Genomic DNA, 14,999 nt, shown 5'->3' with positions numbered 1-14,999 from the left:
ATTTGTGAATCAAATGGATGATGTACTAACCAATAATTTTGATGATTTGGTGCAAACCTTATATTTGAAGATCGTCTCTTGGACCTTCTATTCTTCTTTAATTGCATTGCACCTTCTGTGCAAACATCATCTTCGTCTTGAGTTTGAATGCTTCCTTTAGGAACCCACGCCATGCCTTTTTGTTTCTGCTCCTGGGCACTAAGTCTCTGGAGCTTCTTCTTTTGCCAACCTGATGAGCCGAGTAAATACCTCGGCTGTGCTTGAGCTTTGGACAACGTCACCTTCTTCTTGATTTTTGGCTCCTTTAACCTCTTTTGCCCAGATTTGGTATTTGGAATATCAACAGCTGAATTTTCCTTTTTATTGCCATTAATAGCCGAAGTCTTTAACACATTAATCGGCTTTTCAGCAATTGTATTCAGAACTGAACTTGTAGCTTTACGACCATCCTTTTTCACTACATAAATCTGCTTGACAACCTTTTTCTTCTCTTGAACTCTAGACCGATACTTTGGCTTAAATCAGTCATTCTCAACGCACGGCTGCCCTACACATGACGGTTCTCTTGGTGCTGCATACTCTACATGATATGGTCTAAAATATGAAGGAGTATGTGCCCATGGATCATCCCATCCCCATGATGATTGGTGATGAAAACCAGCGGGAAGCAAAGCGTTTGGAATTGGCATCGATGGCCCCGAAGGAGAATATGGTGCTGCTGAATGAAAGTTTTTCCTTTGCCAATTCCAACTCCCAGAATTATGCTTAGGAGGTAATCTTGATGATTTAACATCATTTGACCGATTAGCACGTTTGGCATCATTCTCTTTTAGGTATTTAGCCAGAAGTTCATCAAAACTGAGCTTCAGCTTCTTTCCATTGTGCTTATTATGGTCTTTAGCTCCATTTATCTTAAGACGCTCTGATTTCAATATTTCTGGGCGTCCCTGATCAGAACCGGTCTGACCGGTTTGAGCAACCGGTCTGACCTGTTTGGTACCGGTCTGACCGGTTGAGCAAACCGGTCTGACCTGTCTTGTCAGCACAGCAGGAGTAATCGGTTCTTGTTCCGATTGTGAAGAACCCGTTTGCCCCCCAGTATTTTCCTGATTTTTATTAAGCTTATCGTCCTTCGAAACATCTTCAATTTGGACGATGTCTTCTATATCACTTGAGGGCTTACAAATCTTCCTTCTCATAAATATTTTTCTTGTTACATGGACTGGCCGATGTTGGCCAATTTTGTAACTTCTTATCATCGAGACCAATTGATTTCAATTGATCATTCTCTTATTCATGAGCAAATTTCAATCGTCCAGAGTTAATGGCCGATTGTATAATTTGGCGAAACATATTGCAATTCTGAATACTGTGATCAAATGAATTATGCAACTTGCAATAATCTCGCTCCTTTGCATCAAGAGATGATAGCAAGACTTTGTGACCAAAAGGTTTAATAAAATTCTTCTCCAGCAATATATCAAATAAATCATCACACAAAGTCAAATCGAAGGTATATTTTATTTTCTCTAACCAGCGCTTTTGTGCAGAAGGGTTTAAGGCTGAGCAAACGAATGGTTCAGATTTCTCATTAATCCATTCGGCTATAGCTTTCCTTGTGCTTCTCACATCCGATACTTTAGAGCTTATCACTATATCATCATCGGATTTCACAATGCTTTTCGGTTTTGGTTTCTTGTTTTTAATCCCAGAATGACCACAAGTAAACCTTGTAGAGAAAAATTTTGGCAACGATGACGGAGCGAGTCTAAATGCCAAAATATTACTATTATCGGCCTTTCTAATTTTCACAATGCACTGGCCGACACTATCTGAAATTATTTTATTGCTAGCAAGTAAATTACCTTCCTCAATCGATCTTCTAGGATTATTCACAATCATATCTCTAGTAGATGTATCGACTAAAATCATATGATCTGATCTGGAATTGGGTAAATTACTTGAAAAGCGTACCTTGTCAAATATGCTGGAGAGGCGAGGAACCTTTATGTGGATGATATCATGCCTTTCCTCCCGATGACCACCTGCAGCAATTTCCTCAAGAACCGGTCTGACCGGTCGACTTGACCCGGTCTGACCGGTTGTTCCAGCGCGACTGGACAACTCTGAATGTTGGCCCGTCAATATCTTGTCATTGCTCCTGAGATAATGGTCTCTAGTATCTTGATGTATATCACCGACCGAACTCCGTTTAGTCATAAATTGTTGCTCACTATTGCACTTGACAAAGGCTACTTACAGATATGGGTCTTTTAGCTTCCGAAAAGTCAAGCATAGCTGTTTTATTGAATTTGGCAGGTTTTTGTATAGCTAGACTTTTCTCTTTCAAAACAATAGATTCGGGACGATCTTTATTCAATTCGGTTCTCACCATAACCGAATTGCTACCCATATCAGAATTATCCTTTCTTCCACTATCAACCGATGATGTAACCGGCTTTGTAGCTGCAAATCTCATTTCCTTGAATATATCGTCAATGGATGGTAATTCCATTACTTGAACAAATCCTTGCTCTGTTTCTTGGAAACAAGATTTATACAATCTTATTTGTGTTTCTACAAATTTGCTAAGCTTATCCTCAAATTTTTTATCCTTGTTAAATCTTTTAAGCACATCATTCTTAAACTCAGCATGTTTTGCATCCCACAAAGTATTTGGCTTTCGCAATATAGTAGAAACACTGTTCGGTGCAGCCTTTTGTGCAAAATCACAAGCATGAACTTTCGGTAACGAAGAATGAGTAGTACCGAAACTATGTGATGATGCATGAGATGAAACACATGAAAAAATAATCTGTGGAGATGAATGTGATCTTGCTGAATTCTCTTTAATTCGGCTATAAGTATTGGAAACATCTGGAACCGAAGTATGAGTATTAGCATTTGTATATGGTGCTGAATTTATACATGCATCTTCCACTCTAGTATATAATGGTTGAGAATAATTGGCCGGAAATCTAAAATCAGCATGGCCAATTTTCTCATTCATCGGCATGCTTTGAGTCAAATATTCTAAATTTGTTGCCAATGAATAAGCATATGAAACACCTTGCTGAAAATTATTAAAATCATTAGCACATGATGTCTCATAAAGATTGGCCGAACTCACTATGTTAGTTTGGCCTTGATAATTGTTCATCGGCATGTGAACTTGTTTTGCTGCCGATGTATGAAAATATGTATGTTGTATGTTGCTAGTAGCATCAAAATTCAGATTATGCATATTATTTGGCATGGGCTGTTGCAAGCAATTTTCAGAATTATAAGCAGCATAATTAAAACCATCTGAATAATTACTAGCCGATGCAATATGTATACCACTATTATGACTAGCAACATCAACATGAGAATTTATGGTACTAGCAAAATAATCAGTAGAAATATATGATGTACTTGCATGTTGTACCTCAGGCGTGGTGTAGTAATATTGTTGTGGTGCATATGAATAACCCGCCATGTATACTTCTTGGTCTTGATGCTTCTGGTCTTGTAATCAATAAATCCAGATATATTTGATAATCCAAGCAATCAATAACCAACACTTTGCCTTTTCTTTTGATCTTTGATATGTAGCAGCAAGCAAAGTAGAGTGCAATTGGCTTGAGTAGCCTGATGCAATACCACAATTATATTTGCAATAGGTCTAAAGAGACCAGATGCAATAACAAGGGTGAACCAAAATAGTAGATCAATTAACATAGGGCTAGGGTAGAAAAATTCGGTTGCTTCAATAACCAGAATTATCTTCCCGAGCGGAGTCGCCAAAATGTGTTGACGCAAATCTCGGTCAACACACGAGAGCACTCGAACGTGCGAGTCGCAAAGGGACCGAAGAGCAGCAAGGCCACACGGACCGGTTAGACCGGATGAGCAAACCGGTCAGACCGGTTTCTAGGGTTTCGTTGGAATCGGTCGTCTCGAGGGATAAGTATCACACTTACGTGGTGAAGAGCGGCAAGGTTTACGAGCAAACCAGCAAAGGATAACCAACGCGCTTACGTGACGAAGAACGACTAGTTTACGAGCAAACTAGCAAAGGCCGTCGAAGCTCTCGCCCGGGAGGGACCCCGTCGGGGCGTGAACGTCGCCGGACGTGCCCTAGGTCGACCAGCGAGCTTAGGACGCCATCAATGGCCGTGGAGATCACGATGGACAGCAAGGGAGATTGGAAAAGACTAGGGATTAGAGGTAAAAAGTAGATGCATTTTGTATTGTTCAATTGGGTGTGTCTCAATCGACCATAGCCCTTTATATTTATAGGGTGGGAAGGTCTATACCCGTGGGAGGTCAAAAATATATTACAAACCGATCTAGAATCAAATTACAACTTTAATTCGGACTAATCTGCTAAAAACCGGTCAGACCGGTCACCAAATCCGGTCAGACCGGACTCCTCGTGCTGCACAGCAGCCAAAACCGGTCAGACCGGTCCCCAAATCCGGTCAGACCGGTTTTGCCCAGATTGGCAAACTTCCTGGCGTCATAACTCCTACACCCGGACTCCGAATTAGGCGATCCATATGTCCGTTTCGATCGTCTCGACGAGGGCTTCGTCTTGGTGCATTAAAATCCATGATTTGACCTCATCTTGATGCCTTTTTGTGACCATCTTTGTCTCATTGATGAAATCATATCCAGAATATCCCAAAACGATCTCCATATCTTGGACAATAGTCATATATGCCAAACTTGCAAAATAATAAGAGTTAATATTGAATTGGCTGTTTTGACCTTTATCTTGCCTACTTCAGGTCATGCCAATTTTGAGTGTCAACAGGACCTAATCTATGAAGGTCACCACCTAGCTTGTAATCAGGATTATCGAAGAATAAAGCTCTCCCGTTCATCGGGGCGTGAGCTGGCTTCGGTCACGGCCGGGGAACCTGTCCTCGTCGGTGACGAAGACAGTCCGCAGGCACCCATCCAACCCTCTCGCTACACTCTACATTCCCTTCGTAATCTAAGTTGCCCTTGCATTCTCCCCTGCGCACTCACCGGCGGCCTCGCCATCCCAGTTGCTCAATTGAGGTCTCCATTTTTTTTTTGGCCCCGGGCTACCAAAAAGTCTGGGCTGGCCCTGCCTCTGCTCCATCAATTTGATGCCTTCTCCCCGTCCTTCGGCTCCCGGCTAACAGCCATACTTCTTCAGCTATTGGTGATATCATTGAACTATCTGTACTTCTTCACCTGTTCATTGAACCATCCATGCTTCTCTATTGTTGAGCTAAAGAATTTTTTACTCAATGAATAGTAGAGAAATCGCCGTGCCTAGCGCGGAGCGAAGCGGCAAGCAAAATCACATAGCCTGAAACGATGTGAGGGAGAGTTCAAAACGGGTGGCTGACAGAGGTGAGGGAAGAAATAAAATAATGTTTTTTGAAAGCCTCAACCTAGATACAACTAGATACAAGCTGTAGTATCTGAACATACACCCCACATCACACATACTCCCTATCTAACTAGAAACTACAATCTATAGATACACATCTACTGAGTGCAAAGTGACAGGCACAGTTGGACTGGCAACAAGTCTATTCAGTAGGTCTTAGGCTGTCCGCACTCGTCATACTTTATTTTCATCCTCTAAAAGAAATATTCTGTCCTGATCACAAAGAATCTTCTCTATATCAATTTTTGCCATATTTATCATACTGTATATCTCATCCTCTATATGAACTACCAGCCATACGACCCACACTTCAAATTATTTTAATCTTTTTTACCCCAGACGCCCCCAACCTCTCTCTCTACGTAGGGCGCCTCTGTCCACTTGGCGCCGCGCCTCCCACCCCGGCGGGCCTCCCTCTGTGTCGGACCTCCCTCCCCGTCTCTCTCTGTCTGGCTGTTGCTCCCTTCGCCCCCTTCGCCCGTCCCTCCCTCTCCCCTCATCCCCGGCGGCTCCTCTCCCCCCATGGCCAGTTTTCCCTCCACCGGTTGAATTCGCTGGCCACACCACACCTCAGACCGATTCAATTTCACCCACGGGACCCCAAGCTCCTTAGTTCCATCCATGACCAAGCGCTGGGGGCAGCCGAGCTCCACCCCAAGTCCCCAACGGGAATCGTGGATCTCGCGGCCTCCTCACCAAGGCCACCAAGGCGATTAGGAGCAGGCGATGAGGAACAAGGCCTCTAAGACCACGCCCGTGTCTGCCCTGAGCTCCATTAAGCGCACCTTCCCGGATGCCTCTCCCGTGTCGTTGCCCTCCCCTTCGCCGGTCACCTTCCTCATCACAACTGCGTGCTGCTGCTGCTCGAGCTCCGCCGTGCCGGGTGGCGAGGCGAGCAGTGCCCCTTTTCCCTCTCTCTCACCTGCCCGCAGTGGATGGCGGTGCTCGTCCTGCCCGTGGTGGCCGGTGATGCTCGTTCGCCCGAAGGGTGCAAATAGTAGGTGGTTGGGGAGGGCTGAGCAGATGGTATTAGTGGCCGGAGTGTTTCCTCTGTGTCCGCTAGAAATTGAGAAAGGGTACTGGTACACTCCTTTAGCGTGTCTCTTACCGGACCCCAGTGCAGCAAATTTTACTGTATCTCTTGACTAGAGGAACCTTTACCGTAAAGCTGTTTTTCTGATGATTTGTACGACTGATTTGTATAGCTGATTTGTTGCGAGACAAATACACTACACAATGACTAATTTAGGTGGCACACTGGGCCCGCATGTCATCGGGAAGGCCACGCGCTGGCTCGCTGACTGGCTGCTACGGCTGCTTTCTTCTTTGTCAGCTCCGATCTGCCGAGATCGAGATCGAGCATGTAATTGTGCCTCATTTTTACTGTTCGATGCCTATTTCATCCGTACAATTACCAAGATTGCAAACTAATTAACTGACCTGGAGAAGTGTCATGGTGATGACACTGCTCTCACATCCCTACGCCGTCCAAATCTGGGCCTCCTGTTGGGCATTGTGTTCCGTGCACATAGCCGGCCCACGTAGCCACCGCTTGACTATTGCGGGAGGATTTCGCATCTTCCTTGCGCCGCCAAGAAATTGACATCCAGACCACTCCTCTTCTCCACTCTGCACCCCCTCCCTCTCCTTCCCCACCAGCTGGCGTGGCTAGGGCGCTGCGGTTCATCCATCCTCCACCGCCTGTCGATCTCGACCATGACGCTCCCCATCATCACACCGAGATGGGATGTCTGGATCCCCAGCACAACCTAGTAGGCGGCCTCCGCTCGTGCAAGGGATGAGGGCGGAGAGGAAGGCGACCAGAATGCTCGACTTTGCTGCGCATGCGCTCCAGCGACGCGGCGGTGCCAACCAAGGTCATCATCCTTCTCCCTATGCGACATCAGTAATGCCTGCTTTCCCTCTCTCTGAATCCACGTACAGGGAGGACAAGATCTGTCTATCTCACATCCAGATAGGAGAGGACAAAGAGTTTGCTTGGTCTAGGTCTCTACGATCTAATCTCCAACAATAATTACAGGCATGGATGCACCCTGATTGCTCTGTATTTATTCCATTTTAAACGATGTTCAGGGCATGTGTAATTAACTTAAAAGGCACAGTAAGGAAGAATTTTTTTCTACGCCTTCTGTCCGAATGCACACTAATGCATAAAAGGTTTGTAGAGGCGGGTGAAATAATATTTTTAGGGGCGGACGCCGCACCAGCCCCAAATTTTCACAGCTAAAAATAGATGTTTGCAGGGGCGGGTATGTTATCCGCCCCTCAAAATGTATTTTCAGGGGAAGGTCACCCCATCACCCGTCTCTAGAAATCGATTTCTAGGGGCGGGTCACCCCATCACTCGTCCGTAGAAATCAATTTCTAGGGGCGGGTCACCGCATCACCCTCCCCTAGTAATTGATTAAAAAAACAAAAAAAGGTCCAGCACCGCCCGCCGCATCCACGTCACCGCGCGCCTCCATGTCCGCCGCTCCGCTCCAGCCGCTGGCTGCAGGAGGCCCCGCCGCGCCGCCGCCCGCCACACGTACTACTGCCGCGCGCGCCGCCGCGTCTGCCGCCCGCATAGCCGCGCCGAGGCCGCCGCGTTGTAGCGCATCTAGGCGTTGTAGCGCATATAATGGTAAGTTTCGGTGATTAATGACAACCGTATGCGACTAACGTGTGTTTTAAAGGAAAACTCAATGACTGGTTTAGTCTCATATGAAATATGAAAGGAGACCCCTCAATTCGAGACAATCATGCGTACCAAGGACTCAATTTGAAAGATTAAGGACCTTTCTAGTCTCAACTGTCACAAGGAGATGAAGGACACTTGATTTAGCTAGGTTTTATAGTTTCTAGTTCTTGATCGTACTATTAAGAGGGGTTCATGAGTTGGTAGCTTGATCAAAATTGAGTTGGCCTTAGGGATCTTGCACACTCACTCAAAAACAGCAAAATATGGTCAATAGAAGTTAACACAACTCTTGGAAGAAGAAACAATCAAAGTCACATTCGAATCCAAGTCAATTCAGCTGAAAACAAAGAAAAACAACAGCACCGATTGAACCGGTGCCCTAGCGTCGGAGCATCCGATGCATGGCGGAAGGATCGATGCCCTGTCGGTCTATCTTCTCTGGAAGCAGGTAGGAATCAAGTCATAAACTCTATAGCACCGGTTGAACCGTTGGTCCCAAGAAAAGCACCGGTGCATTAGATGTACTTTGTTCCAGAGAGCATGTTTTGGTGGACTTCAACTTCTCTTCAGCACCGGTTGAACCGACGCTTCAGAATCAAAGCACCGGTGCATTAGATGTACTTTGTTCCAGAACGCTTGTTTGAGTTGATCAGTGAACCTCTTCAGCACCGGTTGAACCGATGCCCCTACGGAGCATGCACCGGTGCAATGACGCAAGCGTGGATACTGTGTCAGAACTCCAATGGCTACTAATTGGACACAGAGAGACTGGTTGAACCGATGCCTATACTTTCTATCCCGTCAGTTCTTCCGGTGGTCACGGTTTTTCTGCAGAAAACTTCCAATAACTATGTGACCTCCTCCACTCTATATAAGGGTACCCCCTGGCTCATTTCAGTTGCCTTTGACACCTTGAAAACCTGAGGCCACCCTTGAGAAGAAGAGAAAGAGCTTTGAGCAAAAGAGAGAAGATCTAGTGCTTTGTTTGTGCTTCAACCTTGAAGAATTCATCGTATGCAAGTGTAGCAAGTGTGCTTGAGCTAGGGACAACTGAGTGTAGGTCAAGTGAAGGCTTAGGAGCTTGTTACTCTTGGTGATTGGCAGCACCTAGACGATCTTGGTGATTGAAGGTGTTTCTTTCGGAGCTTGCCAAGGATTGTGGGAGCCCAAAGAAGTTTGTACGTGGCTTGAGCTCCACCACGCCGGGATGGTGAACGGAGACTCTTAGTGAGCGCCCAAGTCTCGGTGACATGGGAGGTGACAAGACTCTTAGTGAGTGTCACAACGTGGATTAGGGGTGTGTGCCAACACATCGACACCACGGGAAAAAATTCGGTTGTCTCTTGCCCACTCTTTCATTTCAAACATTTACTTTTATGCAACTTTTCATGTGCTTGACCTTAGAGATCATAACTTAGCTCTACCTTGCTTAGTTTCTTTTCTTTAGTAGCTTGTGTAGTTTGCTTAGTTAGCCGGTTGGTAAATTGAGCCTTACTAGCATTGCATAGGTTAAGGTTGTTTTAATTGCTATAGAAATTTGAAAAAGGCCCAATTCACCCCCCCTCTTGGTCCATCGATCCTTACACGCGTCTAGGCCGCCGCGCCGAGGCCCCGCGGCGGCGCTCCCGCCGGCTGCCGCGCCGAGGCCCTGCGGCGGCGCTCCCACCCGCTGCCACGCCGCGGTTCCGCGCCGGAGCTCCACTCGCAGCACCCCCTGGCCCCCTGCCTAGCTGCCGCCCCTGCCGCAGCTGAGGAAGAGGAGAGAGAGCTGAGGGGAGAGGGGAGAGAGAGTGAGAGAGAGAGAGAGCGCTCAGAGGATAAGGACAGCTGCCCACCGCTCCTCTTTAATGCCTTTGCACCACCGCCAACACCCGCTCACACAATTCAAATTTTTTAACCCTGCTCAGGGTTCAAACTTTGTTGCAGCGGGTGATAGGACAGCCCGCCCCTAGAAATGACATTTTTAGGGACGGGTCATCCCACCACCTGCCCCTAAAATTGGTCTCATTTTTAGGGGCGGGGGAGGTGGTGACCCGCCCCTAAAAATGCATTTTCAGGGGCGGGTCGGCTGCTACAGTAACTTCACGTCATTTGTAAATTTGGCCCGCCCCTAAAAAAATTCGAGACGTTCCTACAAATTTTTTTGTAGTAGTGACATAAGGCCTATTTTCTGATCTATTTTATACCTTTGTCACTGTCCTCTTTTGTTAGAGGGAGATAACTCTAAAACTGCCATCATCGGAGCAGGCTTGAGCGACAAATAGGAACTCGAACTCGTCAACTTCCTTAGGGCCAACTGAGACGTATTTGCGTGGAAACCAGCGGATATGCCAGGGGTGCCCAAGGAGTTGATCGAGCAGGCACTCAAAGTCGACTCTAAAGCCACGCCAAAAAAGAAGTGACTACGACATTCCTCCCCAGACAAGCGAGAAGCCATCATGAAAGAGCTGGCAAAACTACTCGCAGCGGGGTTTATCAAGGAAGTCTACCACCCTGAATAGCTGGCCAACCCTGTACTTGTCCAGAAGAACAATAACGAGTGGAGGATGTGAGTCGACTACACTGATGCATTGCCTGAAGGACCCCTTTGGGCTACCCCGCATAGATCAAGTAATCAACTCCACAGCAGGATGTGTCCTGCTATCCTTCCTTGATTACTACTCGGGCTACCACCAGATAGTCCTCAAAGAAGAAAACCAAATCAAGACAGCATTCATCACGCCATACGGGGCATACGCCTACAAGACTATGTCTTTTGGGTTGAAGAACAAAGGTGCTACATACCACTGCGCGATACAGCTGTGCTTCGCTGATCAGCTACATCGCAATGTTGGAGCTTTCGTTGACGACGTCGTGGTCAAGACTAAGAGCCAAGATCAGTTCATATCTGATTTGGAAGAAACTTTCAACAGCCTCCGCAAATTTCGCTAGAAGCTTAACCCAACCAAGTGTGTCTTCGGCGTACCCTCTGGAAAACTACTCGGATTCATCGTCAGCCACTGAGGAATTGAGGCCAATCTAGAGAAGATTAATGCCATCTTGGCCATGGATGCTCCAGCAATAGTCAAGGACGTCGATAAGCTCACAGGCTGCATGGCAACCTTAAACAGATTCCTGCCCAGACTTGGTGAACGGGGTTTGCCCTTCTTCAAGCTTCTTAAATGACAAGATAAATTTGAGTGGACTACAGAAGCGGCGGAAGCACTCGAGAACCTGAAGCATCACCTCCAGTCACCGCCAATTCTCACAGCTCCATTACCTGGAGAGGAACTACTCCTCTATATTGCTGCGACTACTCACGTAGTCAGCACATCAATTGTGGTTGAACGCTCTGAGGAATGCCACACTTATGGTTTTAAGAAACTAGTATACTTCATCAGTGAAGTACTTTCTGAATCAAAGGTCAGATACCCTTCAATTCAGAAAATTCTTTATGGAATCCTAATCACCTCCAAAAAACTTCGCCACTACTTCGACGAATACAAGATCTCAGTTGTCACTGACTTCCCATTGTAGGATATACTCCACAATCGGGATGCCACAGGAAGGATTTCGAAGTGGGCAGTGGAATTGGGAGCCTAGGAAATCAAGTTCAAGCCAAGAACAGCTATCAAGTTGCAAGCACTAGTCGATTTTCTAGCTGAATGGTGGGAAAACCAAATCCCAACACCCCTTAATGTTCCAGAGCATTAGGTAATGTACTTTGATGGCTCACTTAAGCTCAAGGGAGGTGGCGCGGGAGTTTTATTCATCTCTCCCAAGGGAGAGCAGCTTATGTACGTGTTCCAAATCATATTTAAAGTCTCCAACAACGAAGCAGAATATGAGGCACACTTGCACGGGCTTCGCCTGGCGGTGCGATTCTCTACTCGTTGTCCAGCAAGTTAACAAAGAGTGGGACATCAACAAGGAAACAATGTATCCGTACATGGAAGAAATCAGAAAACACGAGAACAAGTTCTCAGGATTGGAAATCCACCATGTAGATTGTGACGATAACGTGGGAGCTTATGTCCTTTCCAAACTCAAATCTACTCGACCCAGTGTTCCACCTGGAGTTTTTGTCCATGAGTTACATCATCCATCAGTCAAGATTCAAAATCAACTAACCACCGACGTAGAGGCTTTCGCCACAATTAGGGAGGTGAAGATGATCGAAGAAGACTGGCGGATACAATTCATCGACTTCATCAAGGAATTCAAACTCCCACTGGATGTCGAAGCTAAAAGTGCTCAAGCAGCGCATCATCCGATAAAGCAAATGGCTTGTCTTAGTTGGTGACAATCTGTACAAACGCTCCGCCTCTGGTATCCTCATGAAGTGTGTCACTCTTGAGGAAGGCAAGGATATTCTAAGGGAAATCCACGAAGGAGCCTGCGGCAACCACGCCGTATCAAGGACACTAGTCGGAAAAGCCTACAGATCAGATTTTTTCTGGCCAACAGCCGTATCAGATGCAGAAAACCTCATCAAGAGATGCCCTAGATGTCAATTCTTTGGCAAGCAAGATCACGTTCCAGCACACAACTTGATTACAATCCCTCCGTGGCTATTCGCATGTCAGAGTCTGGATATGATTGGACCTCTAACTACAACACCAAGAGGATTTAATCATGTATTGGTGGCAGTCGACAAGTTCACCAAGTGGATCGAGTACAAGCCAATTGTGAAGATCTCATCATTTAGAGCAGTAGATTTCATCTCCGACATCATACATTGGTTTGGTTTCCCTCACACAATCATCACAGATTTGGGTTCTAGTTTTATCTCACAATCTTTCTGGGATTTCTGTGATAATTCCTGCATCGAGGTCAAATACGCTTCAGTGGCCCATCCACGGGCCAATGGTCAAGTGGAACGCATCAACGACTTGTTAATCGATGGCCTAAAAAGAAGGATTTACGAGATGCCAATTCTAAAAAGGATGGCAAGTGGATCCAAGAGCTACCTCACGTGGTCTGGGGGCTGCGAACGCAGCCTAGCAAAGAAACTGGATAGTCTCTTTTCTTTCTCACCTATGGATCAGAAGCCATATTGCCTGTAGACATAATGTGGAAATCTCCAAGAGTCGAGGCTTATCAAGAAGGAGAAGTGGATGAAGCTTGACAACTCGAGTTGGATACAGTCGAGGAAGCAAGGGTTAACGCTTTGACTCAGTCGGCTAGATATCTGCAAGAGTCAGATGCTATCATGATCGCAATGTCCAGCAAAGATCTTTTAACATAGGAGATCTTGTTCTACGATGGATTCAAGTTGAAATAGGATTGTACAAGCTCAATTCCAGATGGGAAGGACCTTTCATAATCTCTAAGGTTACAAGACCAGGATCCTACAGAATTACTGATGCTGATGGTAATGAAGTAACCAACTCTTGGAATATCGAGCACTTGCGCAAGTTTTATCCTTGATTCAGTTGTATGATAAATGTGTCAGTTGATCTCTTTAATAAAGCACTGGTTCCCAATACCTCTCGGCTACAATCAAAGGGTTTTTCCAACTAGGGTAATCTTATAAGATTCACACCAACCTGGATAACTCAACATGGATAATCTATACAGTTTTTCCCACTGGGGTAACCTTATAAGGTTCATCCTAACCGGATAACTATACAGGCCACATCCTTGTCGTTTGAACAGGACACATCCTACTCACTTGCTCGAGTAGGTTTTGGATCCCTTTAAAAGTTAATCCTACTTGGGTAACCCGACGGGGTTCATCCTAACCGGTCAGCTTTAAAGGTTACTCCAGCCTTTAGATAAGGCACACTATTCGCTCGCTCGAGTAGGTTTTGGATACTCTTAAAATTAGTCCTACTTGGGTAACCCGACAGGGTTAATCCTAATCGGTCAATTTTTTGGGTTACTCCAGTTCATAAGAAGGACACTCTACTCGCCTGCTCGAGTAGATTTTGGATATTTCCATAAAGTTTTTTATATCTGGGTAACCCGACGGGGTTTATCCTAACTGATAAATTGTATATCGACTACTAGTCTTTCAGTTCTATGATTTCGGAACATGCTTCTGATAATACATCAACAGGACAAAAATAGATCTATACATCGATAATACATGTTTTTACAGATCTAGGAACTATTACAGGCAAATTTGTTTGCCAAGTTCTTCATGATCTCCTCAGCAATTGGTTCTGCTTCTTCACGATACTGGAGGAAGTCTTCATCTGGGCATTCAGAAGCAATCCCTAAAGCTATAGGAGCTAAGTTGTGCTGAGGCCAATAAGATTTTACAATACCAAGCAAGTGAGCAATATAATTTTTGGTGGTGGCAGAAAGGTAGTCGAGGATCTTCCTGGGAGCTTCTTCCAAGCGTTCGACAAAGGATTTGTCACTCGGTGTCCCCTCTTCTTGTGGATCCACCATATCTACAATTGTTTGAGCCGCAGCTACTAGTCGTTCATGCTCACTTGATGGATCTAGACAAAGAGAACAACTTCAGCAATTCTGAGGACAACTCGAAACGAACAACCAGGTGCAAGTCAAGTACTTACTGGCTTGAGCAGATTGCAGTTGTTCTTCCAGTTTTGCCTTTTCTTCTTCCAAGCTCTTGATCTACTGCTTGAAGATATAAGTTTCTCGAGTATGCTTTCGGTTGGCTTCATAAAACTTATTTCGCATATCGAGATACTCATCCAATCGCTTAGCAGCCAAAGCATCCTTCTCATCAAGAAGTTTTCGATTGTCCAAAGTTTTGTACAAAGCACTCGATTTCAGAAACGACCGATTGGGAACATCCTACAAGAAGAGATGATACATCAATTGTCAAAACTACTCGATACCAAGAAGCATTTGGGGGAAGTAGGCTTACGTGCGTAAACTTGAAGCTCCACTTCATGCAGTCTTGGAGTTTCCTCATGTTTTCAGGAGTGAGAA

The sequence above is a fragment of the Panicum virgatum genome, chromosome 3N, assembly GCF_016808335.1.
Source record: "Panicum virgatum strain AP13 chromosome 3N, P.virgatum_v5, whole genome shotgun sequence".
Lineage (NCBI taxonomy): Eukaryota > Viridiplantae > Streptophyta > Magnoliopsida > Poales > Poaceae > Panicum > Panicum virgatum.
Note: the sequence above shows the minus strand (reverse complement) of the source record.